The 22,809-nt window shown below is 36.3% G+C and overlaps 1 protein-coding gene and 1 long non-coding RNA gene across 3 annotated transcripts in view; both read right to left on the bottom strand.

Annotated features, from left to right (window-relative positions):
• The window catches only part of LOC135071186 (bifunctional heparan sulfate N-deacetylase/N-sulfotransferase), a 122,754-nt gene that overhangs the window by 85,591 nt on the left and 14,354 nt on the right, over positions 1-22,809 (bottom strand). Inside the window, exon 2 of one of the 2 annotated variants that reach the window (XM_063964955.1) lies at positions 21,296-21,333. The exons of the other annotated variant lie outside the window; for it this stretch is intronic. The gene's annotated coding sequence lies outside the window, so the exon portion shown is untranslated. The remainder of the gene's footprint in view (positions 1-21,295; positions 21,334-22,809) is intronic. 2 annotated transcript variants of the gene reach the window in all.
• Positions 22,135-22,759, bottom strand: LOC135071527 (uncharacterized). Its single transcript, XR_010257269.1, has 2 exons — positions 22,554-22,759; positions 22,135-22,311 (listed from the first exon to the last, which is right to left on the bottom strand). It is a non-coding gene; the product is annotated as an uncharacterized LOC135071527 (long non-coding RNA).

Below are 22,809 nucleotides of genomic sequence, written 5' to 3'. Positions count from 1 at the left end.
GTCTTGTTGTGTGGTATTTATTTGGATTTGCATCAATTTTGTGGTATTGGACTTTATCGATTTACAGTTCAAGAAGTGGAGTAGAGACGACAATCAAGCTAATCAAGAATAAGGCAAAGCAAGGCAAGAGGCAATGAATAATATAAATTAATTAGTAATATTTAAGTATTCAATTCGCTAATATTTAACAGAACTATGGATACCTAATAGCACCATACTTGCTTAGTAACTAACTGTTGTCAAGTCAGGTAGAATTAATTAATGTTATTAGATGTGTATTCACTGCACTTGTCACATTAATTACGCCTCTATACGCATTAAGATAGTATTAATATCCATTACGGTATTCTGAATTTCTAAGAGCAGATGGAACCGTGAAACTTTAACAGTTCGTCGCCTAAATTCTACGGGTTAATTCACACTAGAGGAGTAAACTAAGTAGCTCGAAAACTCATTAATACCTCGAGCGCGAAAGGATACGAAGCGCATAAAAGCGTTGATGTACAGTTGCTACTATTTTGCAATAAAATAGCAAATCTCACTGCTATTTTATTGCAAAATCGTTCATATTATAATTTCTTGAGCTACTAGTGTTTAATATGCTGTCTCTGTATAATAAAATATGCTCTCACTACTGTGCAACTGTATTTTTTTTAGCTCTACATTTAATTTCTTTTTTTTGAAGTCGTTAAAATATTACTTTACTTTTAACGCCACATATTTTGTGCACAAAATTTATATAAAGTTATAATTGCACAAAAGATTCATAACATACTTGCATTTCAATTTAGTGAACCTCTTAAAAATACAACACAATGTTTTTGAAGTTACATTGTTTAAAAATAGAGTTAAGGTTACCTCTACACTCTACAGTCATCACAATAGTAATATCAACTTCAGAAAAGACATTTATTTAACTGAAGCAATAAGAAAATAAAATAGAAACAAAGTGAAACGCTAGTCCTCAAATGACGAAGAGAAATCCAATCAAAATGGGAGCTAAGTTCTTATTTAAAATGCAAGACAAAACGTAGCCACAGCATGTTAAAGAGAACTAACTTAAAGTTTTTGTACGTTCCTACGTGTTTTTACTTCCTATTCAGCTATTTCTTTCTGTAAGTATTATAAGAATGATTTGTTGTGACGTTTCTATATTTTCTATTTCCAAAGAAAAGTTGTTTAAAATTTTCCCAATATCGACTAAATTTAATTTCCATTGGCAGTTGAGTTTTCTGTGAAATATGAATGCTCAAAATATTCGATTTTCCAATGAGTCGCGTGACATTCAGTGTTCGTTGCATAAATCACTATTTCATGATTTTGTTCATAAACCTGGGAGGCGGGTGCGCTATGAAGGTTTATGTAAGACATACTTTTACGTGCTATGTAATAAAATATGTAAGTGTTAATTAATATAGTAAAAGTTCCCGGACATTACACTGCCTACATGCAGATATCAGCTCTTTAGTAGTACCTATTTTTAAGGGTCTGGCTATCTGAATTTTTCAAACTATAGAAATTACACAAAAGTATACTGTTTTAATTTGATAAACAGACGCGTCATTCGAATAACTTTTGAGTAATTAATAGATGAAGAAAACCCTAATAAGTATTTCCTGTTTACCAGCAAACATTACAGTTACTTGCTCCTTTATATGATTTGAAGGCATTTCATGACGCTAGATGGACGTTTAAATTTAAAACTCTACACTGTTTCTGTCAGCAAAATTTTACACACAATAAAATATATTTTCGTTCTTTTAAATCTCAAAATGAGCAGTGTTCGACGAGTAAGCACATTGTAAATTTTCACACAAATTAAAAGGGCCGTAGCGTCGAAGCCGCATTATTTCGGCCGTCCATCCCTTGTGAATCCAATTTGCGGGCCGCGCGGACGTCTCCGCGTAATGGGATTTTGGCCACGCTTTAAAAAAGCCTATTTTCACGTCTCAAACACTTCACAATATGGGATTTCAATACTGCTGCAGCAACAGATGGTTCACAAGCTCGCTTTTCAATTAAAAAGTTCGAATTACACCAAAAATTCCCTATTTTAACTGAACTTTTAGTTGGTATTGGTGTAACCAGCAGATAATAAGTCAGTGACTATTAACAGTTTCTATTTTCCTATTTTTACAAACAAGGTAGTTAAACTAACTTTTTGTCATTCTACATATACCTACCTATTAAAAAGAAAGGTTGTATCCAACTCTATCACATTTGTGTAAGTTTAATATCAAAGGAAAAATAGCACTGCGATATTACGACAAGATGTGCAACGAAAAAATGTGGCGGAGTATGTCGAAAACTCAAATAACGTAGCATACGCGCGTGGATTGTGCTCATTTAAAAAAACAGATTTCAGTCGGTTTAATTAAGTCCGGAATGAAATGTGGATGTAGCCGGAACAAACAAGCAAAGAGGAACATTTCCCGCAGAGATCATAGGTTCTTTCGAAGTCGGTCAAAAGCACACACGGTAATGTATTATTACTTTTGCTCATAATCCATTTAATTCATATACAAATTGTTATTTGTTGAGAACACACAAAGTCCCACAACATCCGAAGCAGTTATATTTAATACATTAACAGAATTAATCGCTTAAATACTCGTAGTATTAAATATGCTTTCAATATTTTTATTGCTTATGAAATCTTTATTTTAATTACTGTAGATTGTTCACATTACGGTTGTAGACCAAAGGACCAGAATTTAATACAAACACTGTACTATAGACGAGTAAAACGATTATAAACTTGGAAATTACATGGGGTAGACTCCCATGATTGGCAGTAGTTACAAGTTCCGTATCGAAATATGTAGTTATACCGTGAGTCAATGATAAATTAATAGGTAAACTGAATTCCTTAGATACAATTGAGCAATTAAGTTATCAAAGTAAGTACGTGTTCCAGTGGAATCAGTAAATCAACTAACAGGTTCGTGTGACAACTACTCGTAAATTACTGTAATTGCTTTCGATTAGATATTCAATATTTGATGTTATGAGGGAGCGCGTCTAACTGTAGGTAATTTTCGGTGACAAACGATCGGTTGAGCAGCGAGTGCGGAGCGTCCGTCACGTGCGCTCTGTAAATAAAATACCTTTTAGAAAACCTACCGCCTACGCTCATCCACCCCCCACTACCGGGAGCGGGATGACAAATCTCATTCCGCATGCTAATTCCGCAGATCCTGTCGCGACCTTTCAAAACTTTTTTCTCATTTAAATCTATAAGTCGAATATGGTAACGAGCAAATCGGTCCGGGGGACATGCACTTAAATTTTCATGCGTCGTTTAGGCAAAATTGAAGACTCCATCACGTGTAATGATAAGGCACGATAATAAAAGGGAGAGTTTTACGTTTTCCGCATTTTACGCAGGCATCGGTATGGATAAGATCCGGCATCCAGGGCGGAAGAGCGAGTCGGCCCAACAGCGCGGACGCACGCTGAATCGCAAAGTAGTAAATCAGTTCATTGTTGTGAACGGCTGAATATTCAGTTACCAGCGGTATATTCGTGAACAAAATTTACATCACTGTGGCTTTATAAAAGTGATTCTAATGCACCATAGGACTCCCAGGCAATTTGTGCTCGTTGACGTTAGGTACATGACATGGCATTTTTAATTCAGGAAAAGCCGTAAAAGCAAAAATGCGAAAATTTCATATTGAAATTAAAGTGAAAGCACCTAGTAAGGTGTATTTACTACCCACGGCTCCACAAAGAAGCGGTTATGCATCATAAGCTGCCGCAAATTGTTTAGTCGACCAAAATTCCGCGGTTCCACTGACTTTCTTACTTTCGTGCCCTTTAGATTCTGCTTATTATATTTTCTGTGACATGAAAATTTTACTACCTGGCATAAAATGTATGTTCAGGGAAGCAGTTTTTTTTACTTGACTTAAACTGTCCCACTTTTAGCTCTTTTACTTCAGTGATAGCAAATGATGGCCTGTCAGTGCGCTATACATTTAGATAACAACGCATTGTTCATTATAACCTTTACTTTTTATTATCATTATGTTTTAATTAACTCTACTTCAACCATTTTGAAGTTATTTTCTCAACCAATTACTGAAAAGGTTAAATCTATTCCCGACTGGCCTTATAAAATGCTAATCGACTAAAAAAGCATTCCGAGAAAAAAACAACGTTAAAGTGGCAAGTCCTCTTCTAAAGGAGGTAACAGCCGCGTCCATTTCCCGTTTTGTACGTCCAGTTTTCACATTTAAAAACACACTTAACGAGGTCTCCGAGGTGAGCTGAGTGGCGAGCCCGGCGCACAGCTCCTCATGCATTAGCGCCTAATGTTTGCCCAGCCTCACTAGTGTTTGCTCAACAAGCTAACCTATTGGGCTCACAACCATACCTCTATAAACCTGCTTTTTATTTAGACCACTCTAATGTGCTCCGAAACTCATTTGTTTGCACAGGACACATTCATCATGAATGACCTGTCTAAAGACTTCTCGACAAGTGTTTCCCTAAATTGACATTCGACAGAGCAAATGTTTTGTCTAATTTAATAAACCACAGAGCCCAGAGGTCTCGTAAAGTTTGTAGACGGAAATCGAATTCTCCGCTAGCTGTCATTTAGCTTGATTCGACCCTAACAACATGCCACGGGGAGACGTGCCCGCCTCAATAATTTCGGGAGAACGAGACATAGGCGGAGGTCGAAAAGCGTCAGGAGCATGTTTTGACGTTTCCTTGAAACGAAATGGCACGTTAGACATCAACACGATATGAAGGGACATAGTAAACATGCTACTTTCCACACCGGCGACCGTATTGAGTCCTTTTCGAAATCTGGTTGAACGACCATTTTACTATCTATATCATATGAAGCTCCAGATACCGACAAAACTCGCTAAACCAGATACCGATTCGATGCAGAGCTAGCTAAAACGCGTGATATAGTAGATACCGCGCGCGATGATACCGTAGATTCAAAACATTGATGCAGTATCGATGCAATCACAAAGTTGCAAAACGATGCTAAAAGTAGCATGTCTGCTAGGCCCTTAGACATCAACACGGAATAAGCTGGCATATGGGCGTTCGGGCCGGAAATCGTAGCCGTCGTCGAACCATCATCATATCGTCGGATTGGCCCGTAACTCGGGGTCCTATATCCGCCGCGAAATGGAACGTGATTCTACTTCCAATAACGTGAGCGCCGATACAACTTCATCAAGATTAGTGCACTTCATAGTCATTATCTACCACGTACTATTTACTTTTTTTTTACATGGTGTATGGGTATGACTTTACAGAAAATTGAATCGAAATATGTATAAGTGAAAGTAAGCCCATTACAGTTCTATTTGTTGATACTACTAGGAACATAATAAATGGAGTGAGGAATCTAATATAATAGAAATAAAATAAAAAGTTTGTAAGGAATAAGTGGACGAAAAGTAACTAAAAGAAAATCTCACATTTTTCAGGAAGACATTCTACTGTTTTTCAACAAAACGTAGTCGCGACTCGCAAAATAAGTTTTTGCCAACCGGAGGATTGTTATAACAATTCATTAACCCTCTTCCCTCGGGATTTGAAAATAACTTGTTTGTTATACAGTGTGAGTCACGTTAAAGTGTACATATGAAAATAGATGAAACTAGACCTATTTTTATCGACAAAAAAGAGGTCAAAATATTTTTGAGATTTTTTTTAAATTTTTTATAGATTTTTTTTTCTTCCAATTACGTATTGTAAAGAAAACGTAATAACTTTTAAACTAAGCGGTATATCCTGATAAAATAAAAACAGTAATAATGCTAAATAACAGGCGATACTAAAAAAATACATAAAATACACAAAAAAAGCCAACAAATAATAAAAAATGATACTTTTTGAAAAAAATCTGCTTAAAAATTCGTGTTTTTTTTGGTTATTTGATAAATTTCTTCAAAAAATGCCCCTATAACAGGTGGTTTTTATTGTTTTTTATTATTCTCTATCGTATTACTTTTGTAAAACCAAAAATTGCATGTCTCTATCCCTATCACAACATTTGCTATGATAGTTTGAACAAAGGCCTACCACAACATTATTCTCCTCTACAGGTAGGGACAATTTTAATATTAACTAAAATGCTTATTTTACTTCGAAAACTTTTGTTTTTACTTGAAATCTAACTTGTCTTAATCAAAATTACAAATCTAGATCCATTTTCAGTCTCGTTGTTAGCGAAGCGTTGAATGGCGCGCCCGGAGAGGCTTAGTTCAAACGATCATAGCAAATGTTGTGATAGGGATAGAGACATGCGATTTTTGGTTTTACAAAGGTAATACGATAGAGAATAATTCAAAGTAATAAAAACCACCATTTATAGGGGCATTTTTTGGAGAAATTTATCAAATAACCAAAAAAACACGAATTTTTTAGCAGATTTTTTTCAAAAAGTATAATTTTTTATTATTTGTTGGCATTTTCTGAGTATTTTATGTATTTTTTTAGTATCGTCTGTTATTTCGCATTATTATTGTTTTTATTTTATCAGGATATACCTCTTAGTTTAAAAGTTATTACGTTTTCTTTACAATAAGTACTTGAAAGAAAAAAAAATCTATAAAAAATTACAAAAAAATCTTAAAAAATTTTTGACCACTTTTTTGTCGATAAAAATAGGTCTAGTTTCATCTATTTTCATATGTACACTTTAACGTGACTCACACTGTATATAAGATTTTAAACTTTAATTCATCCATCCGTTAATGACGTTACACAATAAGAAACACGCTAACATACACTTTCACATTTACAGTAAATCTTACTTTACTTATTAGGATTGCGTGACTTAAGATTTCATTAACGTTCTCAAATAATAATTCTTTTGGATTATAATTAATACTATCGGCAAAATCGTTTTTAAATATAATATATTATACCAGTTTCTCCTATTTTCATTCAAAAATCACTAACTGACAACAATTAATTAGAACAATCAATCAAATTAGGATATATTCGTAATCTATATACAACGTGTCCCAAAATTCAAAGATAAGCCGGCGCCGCAGGGTGGACATAGTCATGACTGCTTTAGGAAAAATAAGAAAAAAAATCTATCTCAATTATTTTTTAAGTTACACAATAAATTATGAAATTCGTCGAAAATTGACACCCCTTATGATATTTTACATTACCACGACTACAATTTTTCAAATACTTCAGTTTTTTTGTTTGTATCGGCAACTTAAGTAGTGCTGCTGTCCACCCCAATTCTTAAAACCCTCAGAATCCTTGCAGTTTTTACACAAAAGTTAATCAAAATATGATATTTGCTTAAAAATTTGAACGATTTTTACTTACACTCCACTTTGACTCGTCGTTTTGTAAAAAAACAGTATGAACACTACTGCGGCAAGTTTTTTATAAAGTTGACGCAACTATCCAAGATTCCGAAATGGTATAATACTCTAAGAAAACTAGTCGCAAAAAAGATATGCGTACCATTTTTACAAGCACTTCGCTTGTTAGTAGTATGGGATAAATCTTGCAACTGAATTTAAAACCAGTTCTCCTTAACCAATTGAGCTGAAATTTGGTATACTTGTGTAAGTACGATAACAATGCAATATTATGGTACCATTGAGCTGGATGGAGTATGGAGGTGGCCATAGGAACTCTTAACGAAACGGCGGAATTACATCTAGTTTGGGTTCGTTGGACTTGTCTTTTCGAGTACTTTAGTGCTAGATGATGTTCAGGGTCCTGATGATGAAGTCAAGAGGTGGCAGGAGCTGGCCATAGGAACTCCTAAACGAAACGGCGGAAGCTTATCGAGTTTGGGTTCGTTGGATTTGTCTTTTCGAGCACTTTAGTGCTAGATGATGTCCAGGGTCCTGATGATGAAGTCAATTATAATTTTCAAACGAAGTCAAGCTTGTTTTTAAATAAGTTTTTTTTTATTACAACTTTATTTTAAGCTTTTTAGTTGTTTCTCAATCTCATGGCCTAAGTGCTCGGGAAGACAAATCCAACGAACCCAAACTCGATAAGCTTCCGCCGTTTTGTTTAGGAGTTCCTATGGCCAGCTCCAGCCACCTCTTGACTTCATCATCAGGACCCTGAACATCGTCTAGCACTAAAGTGCTCGAAAAGATAAGTCCAACGAACCCAAACTAGATGTAATTCCGCCGTTTCGTTAAGAGTTCCTATGGCCACCTCCATACTCGTCCAGCTCAATGGTACCATAATATTGCATTGTTATCGTACTTACACAAGTATACCAAATTTCAGCTCAATTGGTTAAGGAGAACTGGTTTTAAATTCAGTTGCAAGATTTATCCCATACTAACTAACAAGCGAAGTGCTTGTAAAAATGGTACGCATATCTTTTTTGCGACTAGTTTTCTTAGAGTATTATACCATTTCGGAATCTTGGATAGTTGCGTCAACTTTATAAAAAACTTGCCGCAGTAGTGTTCATACTGTTTTTTTACAAAACGACGAGTCAAAGTGGAGTGTAAGTAAAAATCGTTCAAAATTTTAAGCAAATATCATATTTTGATTAACTTTTGTGTAAAAATTGCAAGGATTCTGAGGGTTTTAAGAATTGGGGTGGACAGCAGCACTACTTAAGTTGCCGATACAAACAAAAAAACTGAAGTATTTGAAAAATTGTAGTCGTGGTAATGTAAAATATCATAAGGGGTGTCAATTTTCGACGAATTTCATAATTTATTGTGTAACTTAAAAATTAATTGAGATAGATTTTTTTTCTTATTTTTCCTAAAGCAGTCATGACTATGTCCACCCTGCGGCGCCGGCTTATCTTTGAATTTTGGGACACGTTGTATATAAAAGAAAGTCGTGTTAGTTACTCCACTTATAACTCAAGAACGGCTGAACCGATTTAGCTGAAAATTGTCAGGGAGGTAGTTTAGAGCCAGGAGAAGGACATAGGATACTTTTTATCCCGTTCGAAATTTAAAAAAAAGTCTGCTTACTTATTGCCATTAAGGCGGAACAAAGTTCGCCGGGTCAGCTAGTGTTGAATATTATGTACAGTAGACAGCACATTAAGGGCTACCTTTTTTATTTTATTTTGTTTTGACGTTCATAAGTGCCAAAATACGACCAGTATAAGTAAACTGAATAAAATATTTTTGATTTTGATCAGATTCAGACTAGACTCGATAGATTCTGTTTCAAAATTACACCCATCTTAACTACATACGAGTATAAGTTTTTAACTTGATATGTTGTCGTTTACTCGTATGAACACATATTTGTTTGTATAAACTAGATCATAGACATGTAATATTACAATGCAGTGTAGTTTCCTATAGGTATCCCAATACTGGTGCCTTGGGAAAATTAGTAATAACGTAACACGTATTACATAATATGGAGATTGGCAATGCGTTTGCATCATAAATGATACAGCCTGTGCTAATCGCCTCCGGAGTTCATGTTAACAGTCCCCTAACTATCAGAGATGCATTACGAGATCCGGTAATGTACTCCGACTATAGCGCATCCGATATGGGAGAACTTTGGGAATCTATCAATAGTATTATTAGAATACCACTTGCAGTCCGCGTCTATTTCGGGGAATTAATCTAGGTAGGATTAAAAGGAAAGTTATAAAGTAATTAGTTTAAAACAATACGATCACATCCCTGATTTAAAACAGCGGTAGATTTTCTGCTCTAAGTACACCTACTAGATTCATCTTAAACTTTGAAAAACTAAAATCTGAATCCAAAATCATAATCGTATAACTTGGTATCTCTTAAGTTACATTTGTAAAACTAGGCACTTTTCAGAACGGTATTCAATAGATTTAAGTTTAAATTACTTGGTGACAGATGTTTCCTTACGGCGAAGTTCAGCTTGAACTTTGTTAGTATGAGAATTCTTTGGCGCGGACGATCTTTCTCAGAATTCACGATTAGATGTAATAAATGTCTCTGACTTAAACTGAATGCAATGGGAAGCTGCACATTCTTATCCAAATTTTCTCTCTTGTAAATGTCTTTTCCATCAGCAACGTCTATCCCAACTAATCCCAACTAATATTATAAATGCGAAAGTAACTCTGTCTGTCTGTCTGTCTGTCTGTCTGTCTGTCTGTTACGCTTTCCCGCTTAAACCTCGCAACCGATTTTGATGAAATTTGGCATAGAGATAGTTTGAGTCCCGGGAAAGAACATAGGATAGTTTTTATCCCGGTTTTTGAAACAGGGACGCGCGCGATAAAGTTTTTCTGTGACAGACAAAATTCCACGCGGGCGAAGCCGCGGGCGGAAAGCTAGTTAGCTATAAATGTACGTTACGTATTTTTATTGTGAGAAAATCTAAAATTAAATTAATGTGACGGATACACATGGCGCAAAGAAACATTCAAAATAACTGCTCCTTTTATTTTTAAGTCAAAATAAAACGCCTTGAAGGTACTTCTAACAAAGAAAAACATCACTTGATGTTCAGAAGCAATTTTCATGTAATAATGATACCAGCCTTTCGGATGAACGTTCCAGACAAAGCCAATATGACACGATTCACGAACGTTCACCGCAAAATATAATACACATAAGACGCCCAAGTCGTTAACGGTGCAGGAAGTGAGTACAAGGATATTATTTCTATTCTTTGGATTTCTCAGTAAATATTTTCCGTTAGAGTTATCACGTTCACGAACCCCATTTTTTTCCAAATATGTAAAAGAAAAAAGAAAGTTCACAAAACATGTGGACATTTTCCACAAATAGCTCACAATCACAATTTAATTTGATTAAGTTCTACCAAGTATAAGCTCACAATAAAAATAGAACCAAAAAGCGACACCGACGTTGATTCTGTGCCAAACTCAAAAAGTATAAAGTTACGAATGACAAAACGTTCAGTCCGAATTTCGGAGATACAATGAAATTCTCTCAGTTACGTAAAATGTGGCGAAAAATCGTCGGGCAAATGTCGTAACGTGTCACAGGGCGTCAGTCTCCAAGAGGAGCAACATCCGAATTAAATTCCTGTGCTTTTCGCCAATGCGTCTCTGTGTCCCGGTTCCGGCGGGAATTTTACGAGAAGTTTAGCAAAAGCAAAACTGTAGGGAGATTTCTGAAAATTAGGTACATTATTTAGTTAAAAGTGTGGCGCGTTGTATGAAGCGGGTTGTAACAGGGAGCAGCGGGCGTATCAAATTTCACGCTAACGACGCGTCGTATGGCTGAAACAATTGTGGAGTGGAAAAGCGAGTTATGGGTGTAGTGAGGGGAGAAGACAGCGAGTGCATTAAGATAAAGCGGGTTGGGCGGCCGCCAGCGCCTCAAGTGTCCGGCGCTGCCAAGCGGCCCCTCGCACCCCGCATTGTCCTACAGATGCCTTTGCCCAATCACGCCTACAATGGTCTAACAACTCATGATCATGGCATTGCAACTGATTTCATACCATGTAACCTAATAACAAAGCAATACATTATTTTTCTAGCAATAATAATCCGAATAAAATCGTACGTCAGAAACTGTTTTCTCTCACTGATTTGATTGCGTTACATGCGAGGACACGACACGCCCCAGTGCTTTTGGAAGTGAAAATAGACAGAAGAATTAGATCGCAGAGTAATATTTGGTATTAAGTATATTTATTTTTCGGACCTTCACGATTGCGATTTGATGTGAAAGAGTACTAGAAGCGAATTTTAATAACTCCGCTGCAAAGATTTAGCGAGTCCCTAAATTTCCAAGTTACGCCATACCAAGGCTAATTCCTGTAGCTGTACGTGTAGACATTGTAAAATTGCGAGTCGTGAAGTCGTGAGTATTGCCTCACTTCCACTAAAGATGTCGAGACAGCTGGCTCTCAGCATAATTTCACTAAATCATCTCGAGTTCCCGTCAACTGTTACTCTCGTTCATAAGACGTATAGAAGATGGACGAATTTTAATTAAAATCTTGACGCAGGCAAGCCTCCTTTTACAACTTCAAATATTATGGAGCTTAAATTAAAAATAAATTTGAATGTACATAGGTAGATGTAAACATTTTATGGGATCTCGTCAAGGGGTGTTAAATTTGCATAATCTAGCCTTATTTCACTGTCTACTATATTCAATTATTCATACAATCTTTTCTAAGCTGTTAACTGTTTATGTATGCTTTTATTTATAATATACATAACCACTTACTCTCTTTGTTGATTAAAAGAAAATAAATAAAGACTGTGTGTTAGTTAAGTTTAAATTGTCGATGTTGCCTAAAATAGAAAATTGAAAATGGGGATATTTTCATTTACAATAATTACAATAGAAGAAAGCTTCCTAAAATGAACAAAATAACCGCGAAGTGTCAAGTTTTCAAACGCTCTCTCATCAAAAGTTAAAAGGCGGGGAAGTTTCAAGTCAAACAACTGGCAAAAGTTGGCAAGATGCTAGCTCGTATGTCAGCGTTTTATGGGATAGGTTTCATTAGGATTATTGGACAAAAGTTTTAACTCACAAAATACTACTTCTGATAAAACAACGTTGCTACCGATTCCAATTTCATAAAACTCGAAAAAATAAAAAGTTTGAAATTCAATTCCATAATTTATTCGCAACGACGAAACAATGTGCATTTTACTTTTCTGAAACATTTGTTTACGAATATTGAGGCAAGTAATCAAAAGAACATTTTGTGCTTTCATTAAGAAGTTAAGAAATTATGAGAAACTTTGACTGAAGTTTGCAAGGAAATTAGAGTGTTCAAACCTCATTTCTGACACACAACACAGGATCGAATATCGTTGCTACATCAAAATTTAATTATTTTCAGATCGTGACTTTAGAAAAAGATTCTTCGATTTTTCCAAGAACAAAAACTAAATCATTACTTTTTAGTGTTTGCCTTGAACCGATTTGCATAGACCACGAAGTTATCTGCAATAAGCTACATCCATAAACAAAGGTGAATCGTGGCGATTAAAATGCATAGCGGATTAGCATCTAACCTCAATATCGATAAGTTGCCGAAAGCGCAATAACGTTTGAACCCACTCACGGGCCGGCTCCGAGTGCCGTCAGCAGTTTCTTTGAAGACAATAATGAATTCTGGTTTGAGGGCGCGGGGTGGGGACTTGAGCGTGCTCGTACGCTCCACTTTGCACTTCCTCTCTCATAAAGCGATTAATGACAGCGCACGACCTTTGAGAACGCTACCGATCAAAATAAGAAAAAACAATCGCAGTCGCAGATATCTACCGACTTTAAACTTCTTTACCTAGCGCCGCTTTATGCACCAGTCAGTAATATACGACGCAAAATGAAAACGCAAATAGGTAAGTAGCTACAACGCGTCATATGAATGTTGACAACTATTGTATTATGAAAATGGGTACAAAATAATACGAACGTTGTTACGATTCCGCCTTTTCGCTTACGACCTATCAACTTTACAACGAAGACATGTCAGCTCAGAGCTCGGGAAATACATTTCCTGGCTTATAAACATATTCCGAAGAAAAGCGCTGACGTAATACAAGGAGACGTACGAAATCATGTTTTGATGGAGGATGTAGCGTGTACACTTCTGTATTTATGTTTTATGTCAAACTGAATGAGACTACGTTCAGGCAAGAAATAAGTAAACCATATTCCATTTCAGACAATTTATACTTAAACACACACGCGCAGTATGAGGTATATTTATTGAATAACTTTCAAAATATGTTTAGGTTGATAAGTCATGTAAAAATCTTTAGATAATATTGCACATAACTCATTACTTTCAAGGACTCGAAGGTTAAAGTTCTGTATTGCTATCGTGGTAAAAGTCCTTTCAGGAACTTAAGTTTCTGATAGGTTCCAGAAGATCAATTTTATTTGTGTAACGATGAACTCCTGATTTTATCAGCTTTCAAGATGTACGTGTATAAGCCTCTTTAGAGGGAAAGCGCAGCAAATACAAAAGAGCTGAGCCTAAGATAATGGCGCTCGAGCATTTCACATAAAGTGGGAGGTAATGGTCGTCTCGCCTGTATGACTGCGCAGGTTTTAGTGTTCCGCAAAATAATACGATGTATCAGCCTGAAACTCTCTTAGTGACTGTAATAAACCGTCATTTACATTTTCAACTCGAAAGTTTCATCTTTACGTGAGGATATGACTGAAAATATTACGAATATACCCGAATATTTCCTGCAACATGATCACATGTATTTACATACCTGCAACATGATCACATGTACTTGAAACTAATATCAAGCCGTGACTAACATATCCCAATCCAAAGGTCCTCCACACATCTCCGAGAGGAAATCACGTCATTGTTTACAGGACGTGTCTACCACCTATGTTACATCCACCGAGTCCATTAGACGAGTGTTGTGCCATTATTCGTGACTTGGCATCCAGTTAGCTGGCTAATGTGCAATCAAATAGGCCGGTGACTGTCGGTTAATTATGCGAATACGCTCCATGAATTCGAACCAGTCCTTTAATTGCCAATACAACGTCTCGTGCAAGCGACATGGTGTCAATTAGTTGTGATTATGTTATTGCTGATGTTTGGGTGCAATTATTTGTAACGTCAAAGAAATCACAACAAGAGTATGCACTGAACATATTTCTGGTTATATTCTATTCTATCCAGTTCAATGATTCCGCAATTCCGATATTACCAGATATCCAATTCTTTTTCAGCGGCAAGAATAGTCAAGTAAAAAGACGACTTAAGTATGGAAGTTACAGCAAAAGGTAAAATAAAACAATAATATCAAATTGCAGACGCTCTCAGAACAGACAAATATTTGAACACAATAATTTCAAGCCGGCACAGTCGGTAACATAAAAGTTTCCACAGATTAAGACGAAATTTCCACTTTTATTTGTTTAATGAGCAAACATAAACAAGAACTTGTTCAAAGGGTGGGAATGTCTCTGCTTAACCGCCGCGACCCGGATTTCGTGCCAAATATTTATTTTAATTACATCTCGGTTCCTTCAAAGCTCAAGTTAAATGTCTCTGCCACCTTCCGCGCCAATATTTCCAAGTAGTGTAATATTTCTCGATTCAGCTCTTTCCCAATCTTTTGCTGGAATACGTTTGCATTTTTTACTGAAGGCGAAGAGGAAAGATGAATTAAGTCCAAGAGTAAATACTCCACCGATAATTGCTAAAGAAATTAAAAAGGAAGCGACGTGATGAAATATCTATTTACGGAGAAATGGCGATGGAGCGGATCCCTAGGGAAATGCAGAGTTAATATGACTTGCGCATTATCAGGTCGAGACCTAGATGCAGGGAGGAAAAAATGAGTTAATACGCATTTACCGCTGTAGCACAATTGGAAATGAACAGTCAAAGGGGACTTAATTAAAACTAAGCGGGAGCCTCAGAGGGGGACAATGCTGTGCGAGACAATAAAGCGATGGGAGCCGTCATAACTGCTGTCAGCCACAAACGCCAACAACTATCTAAGATTTGCTCCCGACGAGTTAGCTGGGAAGTTAGTAATGGAACTGATTGGCCGGCCTAGTAGGTATTTTTTGTTTTTCTGAGTTTGAAATTATTTAATTGGACTGAAATAAATAATGCGTCAAATACACAATCAATTTTATTTGCTTTGCTTCCTCCATTTAAATTATTAAGCCAGGAAGTAATATTCATACCTAATGTTCCTGAAAACATACAACCTTATGTCATGAAAATTGGTTATATTTCAGGTTAATTAAATGGCCTATGATGATGATGAAATGGACATGTCCTATGGATGCATTCGTCATTAGTACTGATGTTAGGTTATTAGGTTGTTATTCGAAGTCCACACATTCAATTTAAAAAGGCAAGGTTCACCTGCATTTGACATTTGCAGGGTCACCGGCGCCAGGCCTGGAGGCACACCGAGCATTAAATTCCGGGCACGTCTGACGATATAAATTTATAAAGGCGGAATGAACCGGGACAGACGCGCTCGACTCTCAACGAATTTATTAAATAAATTAATTGAACCAAAACGGGCCAACGGCTTGAATATTGAGCGAGCAGTTGTGTGCAACAATGCCGCTGGAGAATTAGCAGACATTCCAATTAGATACGGATTTGGAATTAGACAATTGGGTTTTTGGATTATGAAACGGTAAGGTATACAAACACAGAGTGGAGAGCAGATTGGATTACGAACAGAGACAATAATACTTCTACAATACAGATTCCATTGTAGACTTGCCTGCTTATGACAAAATATGTATTAAAAAGTTCACAACATAGTAGGTTAGAGATACAGACATACTTTTTAATAATCGTTTTAGCGTGAATACTGAATGTCATGTAAAACTATTTTGGCGAAAGTAGGTAAAGATTTGCATACTGAAAAGATAATACAAAGAATATAAACGTAATAAATAAATAACATAATAAGAATAAGTAATATCGCTAAGTAAAGTAACCTAATCATTCATAGTAAGTAAAAGTTTATTTATTTTATTGCAAGGTTGTGCTATACAATGTTGATTCACTATTCGGTTTGAAAACTGTTGCATTTTCTAATATTCGCCGTCAGTGCATAAGACCTAAGATTTATAAGGAGAAGGCGACCAAACAACAATATTTGTTGTTCCAGGTCACGAGATTAATTTTCTTGAAGCTTTGCGTTCTAAGAATTTCATTTTAAATTTCCACAGCCATAACAAAAAATATTTTCATTTTTGATTAACCTTTTTAAACTTGATGAGATGTAACCGTAAAATCGTAACTTTAATAACAAATTCAGGCTAATTAGCACTATTTATTTTGCAGGAACTACATTATACAGATTAAAATACAATTTTAATCTAACTAAGCTTATTATTAGGCTTGATGTAACATAATTGTTCAGTTCAATTCGCAGTTATCACTAATTGGACAAATTATAGCAAAGAAAATTCTCAAGCTACTACTTGACTTTGCAATTTTGCTGACTTTAAAAATGTAACGTTTTACATACATTCTTTGACCACAGAAACGCTTAATCGTTTTAATCCCCCCACCAGCTCAAACAAAGTTGTTGCAATGTTTTCGGAACGAGAGCTTAAAATAAGAGGTTTAAAACTTAAGACTATCGCTACTTAGTATCATCACAGCAAACCATGCAACAATACTACGCGGCCCACAATGTAAAAATAAAAGCACAATCTCTCATTTGAATATAGCCTTTCATCTAAAAGGAACAAAGAGGACATTTCCACTACTGTAGACAATTACGCTAAGCCTCCATAGTTGGAGTTACAGGATTGGTTTTAATAAAAAAATAACAGTTGCTTTTATTCTTATCCTTAGTAGTCTCATAGTATTTTTTTGCTTCAAGGGCGGATATTTTTGCGTAAGATTTTACTTTTCTAGTGGAGAGTGACTCTCATTTTTGGAAAAATGGGACAGTTAATCTACTCAGATCTAGCCTCGTAATAGGTATTACATCTGGATCTGGACACGGGTTTTTCCCAGGCAGCGTCATAGCCATGCTAAAGCAATTACTTTACAAAGTATAGTTTAGGTGAAACATTGTAAATCATCCTCTATTGTATTACCTTGAGTTATTTTTTCCAAAAATTATGAAACACTACATTCTTGAAACAAACATAAGTATATATTTTCATAAATCCTCACTTGAGTAATTTATGGGAAACTTAAGAAACTTTCATCTTTTTAAAGTTTTTGTGACCTTGGAGAACTCCAAAACTATATCTACATCAAAACTCATTAAAATTACTCCAACTGTTTACCTAATCGTGGAAATGTAACAAACAGACAGTTACATTCATATTTATGATATTAGTATAGATGTCAACCTTCTAAATCCAGTGGCATTAATGTTGAGATGTGCGCCAGAGATTAGTGATACAATAGTGCTGAGAAATATGAACAAGACCCCATTTGCATGGTAAGCTTTGGAGGTGGAATTATTTCGTATTAAGATGGGAGGATTCGTCTTTGCAGTTCGGGAGTAATTACGAGTAGGTGCTGTGTAATGGTAACAAACTTTGAAATACTGCGATATCTATCTCGGGTAGGGTAGTGTGTGTATAATATCTTTGAGGACACTTAGATTATGTTTAACCAATTGGTTGCTGTTTTGGTTCCATTTAAATATTATCTTGCACTGTCTAATCTAGCCACGATCGAATTGAGGTAATGCTTCCGGGCTGCACACTTGCTTGCTGTTCACTAGACACCACGTCGGATGTTGTATTCACAATTCGCGAACTAACTTTTTTACGGAAAAAGTCCCTTTCGCGTAAACAAGCACTCATCTGTCCAAATCTTGTATACTTATATCTTGGAACTATATGACATTTGTCTTTATGAGAATCAAAACACTAACGACTTTCTTTCTTACTTCTTTTTTCTACCTTCTTTAGTAGCATAGTGCATATTCTTCCTTTTCATTTTATGAAGCGAAAATACCTAACAAGCATAAACTCCTTTAAAACTGCGCGAAATAGCACAAACTTAAATAAATTAAAGATACTTTAAATATTTCGATCGGAAAGGAGGGAAGCTGCAGTCGACAGGTGTGAGTCTCTTAAATTACAGACGAAAGTACAAGAGAAACTGCAATAATAAATTATCTCTAGGAGGAAGTAAGTAAAATCCTCGAAACGATTAATTAAGCGTCCAGGTGCAACAAAGATGTCTCCCACCATTGAGTGAGTCTCTATGTGAATATTAAAATAATTAGTTATTTAATCTTTGTAGTCTTAGGTAAGATTACGAAGGACAGCTCCTGGCTCCTGTGCAAAGGAGTGAGTATTATACTTTGTTTAGCAAAGTAAGGAGGACATTTTGTGTAATATACGAAATGGGAATATTTGATGGCGCAGTAAACCTAAAGTAAGTAACCCGTGGCCAGTCTAATAGCTTCCCTCAGAGCCCTATTACACCCCGCATGTTAAACCTACACCCTCTAGAAAAGCTGACACAAACATTATTTTCTATTTTTGTACCAAAATTATACATATAACTCACGCATGAGAACAAAGCAATTTACCCCCGAGTAAGATTACTCTCCTTTAACTTCATAATCAGCCTCATTGTTCAAAAAGATAAGCTGAAATTAGAGAACAAAATCATTAAAATCGTTAATTCGAGAACATCGCGCCACGCGGCGTTTATTAGACCAAAATAACAATATGTAAGGCGGTTATTATCTGTTTGAAACAATATGTTCAGCGTTGTAGCGTTTGTAGCGCACATATGGCATGGACTCATTAACGCGCAAACCGACGCGCTGCATTGCCAACCGGCAATCCAGGTCTTAACGAAAGGTAATTTAACAGCTGCTGCTATTTGTAGCTGCGTACCAATACCAGCACAATATGTGGGTTGACAATCGATATCCATTACATGCCTTAGTGTATCGACTATTAATAAAGTTCCGAACACATATCTATAGATTACCAAAATCCGATCAGATATCCGAAGTTGACAAAGATGTCGTGCCAGTATTCCCCGATGCGAACGTCACACACAACTCAAATAAAACTTAGATGTAGTCGTTCCCGTAAGGGATCGAACTTTACAAAATAACAACGGTTAAATAAAAACTTTTTGAACTCTATAAATCAAGCGGGGTCGTAAAAAAGTAGGTAACGTAATAAATATGCTCCTAAAAGGCCGAGATCGTTCGGTAGCTGCTGTTACATCCCCCTAAATAAGAGAAATATTCTTTGTAACGCGCGTGTAATCCTAATAAGTTATCTAGTTACCTTTGCCCGTGATAAATAGTACACGGCAGACAATTATAGCGCTCGCTTCCCTTCCCTCCGAGATTTGGCTCGGGATACTGAATATTCCAAGACGCGACTGTGTTTTATGTGTTCAATTAACACATCGCCCTTACTTACAATTTTCGCGCGCCATGCTTCCCAATATCCGGAACGTTGTAGTTGTAAAATATTAGCCGAGCATCATGGCTCAAGTGCCTATGCACGAAACGTGTGAAATGTTAGCGAGGAAGTTATTAACGCACTAGAGAGGGTGAATTTCGGTTAATTAAGTCGGTATACAGCAGAAATTACCGCGGGTTTGTCAGGCATAAATTTAATTCGACGAGATTATATTCGGTGCAGAGAGTAGTAATAGTTACATAAACAATGGTGGGAGGCGAGGCCGGAGACTATTATAAGGCGACACATTAATTCAGAAGGTGGGACAATTGCGGCGGGCAGCTTCGTTAGACCGGCACCGACACGTGTAATAAGATAAAGTAACGCCCGCCGCCCGTGCCCTGCAGAACAAAGGTGTTCTGACATCCTCGCGCTAACAATACCTACGTCGTGCTGCCGCACTGTCCTCGCCCGCTCCTAACCACTCCCCATTGTGTTCCATATGCGTTCATATTACACAAATAGACATGTTAATAAAACCTTATTCCAAGACATTCACGACTGAAGATCAATAATCGATACTTTCCTGAACACACAAAGATATAACTTTTATAAACAGACCACGTGGATACCAAATATTGTCAAGTAAATAAATAGCAATACATTTGAAAATACTACATCAATAAGAGTGACAATGAAATCCATATGTATTTTCTTTTCCGAGAATAATATCCCAGTACCTATTGTAGCAAAATCCCTTGACAGCGAAAATGAAATCCAAGACTTGAAGGAGTACGTACAAATATTTATTTGACTGAAATTTTCATCTCGGTGTAATAAAATATCAACAGAGACCTCCATTTAAATGTTACCCTTAATCGCTTCGAGAATAATGGCAGCTACAGAACATTGATATTTATTGAAGCCTTTGTAAATATGTAAGTAAATAAGATTATGTATCCAATTCGACAAAAACGTCCTTCAGTTCACAGTCGTATATAGATTATTTTATTTATACGACCTTCCAAATTAAAATTAAGAAGATTGACATCATGGTAGACACAGCAAGAAAACAAATAAACGGTCGATGTTAACAAAACCTTCAAGTTACATAAAGTACAGATACAAATTACGGGAACAGTTAGAATCAATATTAAATGGATATGGACAACTTAAAAGCTAGTAGGAAGAGGATCGAATTAAGACAGACATGAGGAATTTCTGTGAAGTATAGTGGTCGGAGATCGTAAAGTGCCGACAGCCGAAACTAAGTCGGCGAGTATTCGATGGAGAGGCATTTGATTCGAAGATATTCGTCTTCACTGAGCCATTTGTCTTGCCGTCTCAATTCCAACGAATTCGACGTTTAGTGCCGCGAAAGTGGCTAAAGGAGCAGCGGAATTTGACCACTGTCTGTGGGCACCGCACAATTAACACTGCATCTTTATTTGTGTAATAAGTGTAAAAAATAAATGTAATAAAATTATTTTGCTTACTGTCATTGTGAGAAGTGAAGATTTTCATGAGTTCATACCTGAAACGAACAAAGTAAATATTACTTTAGCAATAGATAACCTCAAAGCAACTTTATCGATTAGAAAAACCGATGATATTGTAAGCTTTAGATGCCGTTTATTCATGTTTAGTAGGCGGTATCGACGACAGCAAGCCATGGGAGGCACATATTTAACGCTCCCGGCTTATCTCAGGAGGGGCATGGCGGGAGGGGGCACGCGCTACAATATCGGGCCTATCTTTCTACTAATGGCCTACATGTGAAAGGTGAATAGCTCCATCCGACGCGGAACGAGTAAGCTACTTGCAGACGAGGATGGATGACACTTTATTTCGTTATCTGTGCTTTATAACCCTGGCGAGGTTATACTACGTACACCACACATCCGACGTAAAAGACCGACAATAGAAACGTGTTTTCAGTAACATGTTTTCTTTCAATGATGACACCTTTTTCTCACAAAAATGGTTAAGAAGCTACATCAGAATAAAGGGAATAAATTTACCTATCTTATTGAACAGCGCCGTAGGGGACGTAGGGTCAGGGAGGCAACAGTGACTCACTTTTTTTTCGAAGCTTAATAAAAATAGATATCGCTTTAATATTGGCCTAAAATTTGCTCACATTTTAGATACACTATTGAACTGTAACTGAGCACTCATGATTTTACATTATTTACTACTTATGTCAAAGTAGGAACCTAAAACAAAAAAATGATAATTGATCCACTGTGGACTACTAGGTGTACACACTGACTCACTACCGTGGTACACAGTATTAACGTGGTACGGCAGTATTTATATGAAAAGAAAATGCCCATTCCGCGTAGTTTTTTATTAGAAATAATAACAAAACTGCACAAGCTATTCTTATTATAATCAACAATTCAACACGACTCTTAGTACTTTTATTGCTACCTATAAGATCTTAAGTCATCTCAATCTCTTCGTTATTTATTTCTTCCCTATTTTTCTGTCGGTTTTTTTCCGTGGCATTCTGTAAATAAAAAACAAAATTCGATTTAAAGTTATAAAATATTGAATTCGTATAAAGTATTAAAATTGAGTCACTGTGTACTTCTACGCCATTTTGTAAATATTTGATCAAAAAAACCAAGATGTAAAACAAATTAGTCAAAACTCGGATTAAAGACAATTGATACAAGACCTACTATCCGATAAATATAACGGCTATTACCTATAGCAACAAACAAAGATATGAAAACAATCGAAACTCACCTTAGAATGTAATTTAGTGGGCGCGAAAACAAAAAACATTCCCTCACCCTTCCGCACGGCACTTGACCGGCGAGCAAACTGGTTTAAACGTGTTCGGGTACCAAGACCTTTGAATCGGTAAAAGAGACAAATATATATTCCTATGCCTTCAGGTCGAAACATGACTGAGCCACTGTAGCCGACCGAGTCACTGTTGCCTCCTTGACCCTACCGGTTAGTTTGTGTAACGTTATGTATGTATTATTCTGAAGTCTCT

The sequence above is a fragment of the Ostrinia nubilalis genome, chromosome 4 (assembly GCF_963855985.1).
Source record: "Ostrinia nubilalis chromosome 4, ilOstNubi1.1, whole genome shotgun sequence".
Taxonomy (NCBI): domain Eukaryota; kingdom Metazoa; phylum Arthropoda; class Insecta; order Lepidoptera; family Crambidae; genus Ostrinia; species Ostrinia nubilalis.
The sequence above is the reverse complement of the archived record's forward strand: the minus strand, read 5'-3'. Positions and strand labels throughout refer to the sequence as shown.